Below are 2,972 nucleotides of genomic sequence, written 5' to 3' on the forward strand. Positions count from 1 at the left end.
CCATTTGCCAATTTCGGGTTAAGAAGATGTGAAAGCGCCTCTTTCTCTATAAGAACGGTGCGTTCCAAGGTGTGAAGTGAGAGAGAAAAGTGGGAGAGAAGGGGTTTCATAATTGGGACTGCCATTTATACATCGAAACCTTATCAGAGTTAGAAATTGCACTGAGAATCGTTACTACAAATGATTTGCTTAGAGATTGAATTCAACTGAAACCTCCAAAATTGCAATAACAAGTAAGAGTTTCCACTTTTTTACAATTTTCTTACTATAATTGGGAGTGGAAGATGACATTCTTGGTTTGACATGAAGTAGATCCTGAAGCCGATTGATGGTCCATCTCAAAGCATATTGGCTTGGTTTGTCTCGCTATCACCTCATGTTCTCCTTCTTTTAATCTTCTCCTCTCACCATTTATCAACTAAAAAACGAATTGGAACCATAGAAGGGATGAATACTTTGCATAGGGAAGCGGTCGGCCGTTCCTTGGTTCAAGGAGAAATGAAAGGATGAGAAATTAAGACTTAGGATTTTTTCTTTTTATTTTTTTAGTAAAGCATGTGTGGTTGAGAGATCGAACTCATAACTTCTTGGAGATATATGTCAATTATCACTGAGCTATGCTCGGTTTAGGATTTGTTTTCTTTTATCCCTTAAAAATATGTATTATTATTATTATTATTATTAATGGTTTCTTACGTGGGCTTGGAGATTAGCCCAATACTATTGGTCAAAATTGAAATAGAGAAGTCTCCAATTTCTTATACTCACTTTCTTCAATTATTTTTCTTCAACATTTATACTTGATTTAGTTTTTTTTTTTACCACTTTTGTTCCTAATAAATTAAATAAATATAAAATTTTTAATGACTACAATAGGGTATAAAGGTATAAATTTCACTTACTTTTTCAATATCATTTTTTTAGATTATTTATTTTCTAAGTTTAACAATTGTAGAGTCATCCATCGAATCATGGACCTCTCAAATAGTGATATGCATGTGATCATTATTATTTTTGTAAAAAATTACCAAATAGTTTTTATATAAAAATATTTACATATTTCAACTTTTTTTTTAAAGAAATTTTCTAATACCTTCATCTAAAAAAACGTCATAAAATAATTTGAATTCTAATCATTTTTACTCTTTTTCGGAGGATTAATCATTTATATTTTTAAAGTGACAATATACATGTATTATCTCAAATTTGAAAATTCTTTTAGTTTATAAATCCATGCGAACAGTACAGGTGATGTAAAGTGCATTAAATTTATTATTGCAATACTTTTAAATAATTAAATACATACTTTTATCAGTAAGAATTTAGTATATATGTGTAATCCATAAAAGAAATGAATGTAAAATCAGAATACATCAATCCTGATATCCAATTCCACGTTCCTTTGAAAAAAAAAAACACTAAGATAACATAAATGTAATATGAATTTTGCTTTATTTTAAAATAAATATTTATTTCATGTTATTTATTTACGCTTCTGTTTGTACTTCGTAAAATAAACGGACAAATTCCATGTGTATTACATGTGTTATCGACTAATCTTCTAAATGCTAACGGGTCCATTCGTAAGATATCTCTACTTCGTTATGCAACGACATAATCAATACAAATTGTTATTGCACCAAATGCAATTTATCTATTTTGTGTCCAATTTCTCAAGATATTATGCTTTCTCAACTGAAATATTAAATTATAAATACAATTATGATTATAACATTTTAAATTAAATCAAAATAGAGATAGACGTATTTATTATATTAAAAAAAACTTAACAACCTTCCTTTTTATTTTCATATATTTATTATATATATTAAAATAGGAAATCGAACTAACAACCACCGGAGATATATGTCTATGCTCACTTTGATACATCAACCCTAATTTTTAATATTTATTGTATGTTAAGAAAATAAAATTAGTGACGCTCTAGTCTCAGGTAAAATTGTAAAATAAATTCTATATAGATTCCATACCAAAAATATGATCAAACAATTTCAAGCTCTTTTAGATTTTCCTCCACCTCCTCACAAAAAACGAAATTTACGGTCAAAAGCAAAAAACTCAAACAGAAAACAAAAGTTTCCCTAGTGTGTTGGAGTAGAGAGAGATTCTAATGATTTTTTTTAACCAATATTATAATTATCTCTTGCTAGGCCTTTCACTCAAAGTGAATAGTGATGGATGGAATTTCTTTTAAATTCTACCTCCTCAAAAAAAAATGTAAAATAAAATAAAAAGTTAAATTGATATTTCTCTTCTAAAAAAAATTGAATAAACAATAAAACTGAAACGAAAAGGAAAAAAAATCTTACAAAAAACACATGAAAATCCTTTTTTTCACCTCAATTAGTAGCAAGATGTTTATTTATTTTATTTATTTTTATCATAGTTATTGTACGAGATGCAGTACTCAAAAACAAAAGCAAAAGGAAGAAAGAAGAAAAAAATCAACCTAAACACCATAAACAAGATCCAAACAATAATTAAATAGAAAAAAATTAATACACCAAACCCAAAGAGAAAATTAACTTGGAATTTACTTAGACGATGATGCAAAAAATGTATGCGTTTAGAGATTTAGATTATAATTATTAAAATAAAAAAAATCAGATAAGATAAATGTAAGATTTGAAACTAACTTTCTATTCGATGATTTGTATAAAAAAGATGCTCAATGTAGAAGAGAGCTAAATGTAAGTAGATAGGGTGATAAGCAAAATTAATCCAAATAGGTTTTTGGTTTCCGTTTTTAAAAAACAAAAACTATATATATTTGATAATCATTTTTTGTTTTTTGTTTTTAAAAAGTTAGAAAATAGAAAATACATATTAGAGTGAGTATATAGGGTAGAGATGACAATAGTGTGGTGGAGTGAGGATGCTCTCCCTGATTCTCGTGCTCGTGAAAATTTTAGTCACCGTCTCCACCTCGTTCTTCGGTCTGAGAGATGTTC

The sequence above is a fragment of the Momordica charantia genome (genome assembly GCF_013281855.1).
Source record: "Momordica charantia cultivar OHB3-1 chromosome 7 unlocalized genomic scaffold, Mcharantia_2.0 BLBB01000007.1, whole genome shotgun sequence".
In the NCBI taxonomy this organism is placed as follows: domain Eukaryota; kingdom Viridiplantae; phylum Streptophyta; class Magnoliopsida; order Cucurbitales; family Cucurbitaceae; genus Momordica; species Momordica charantia.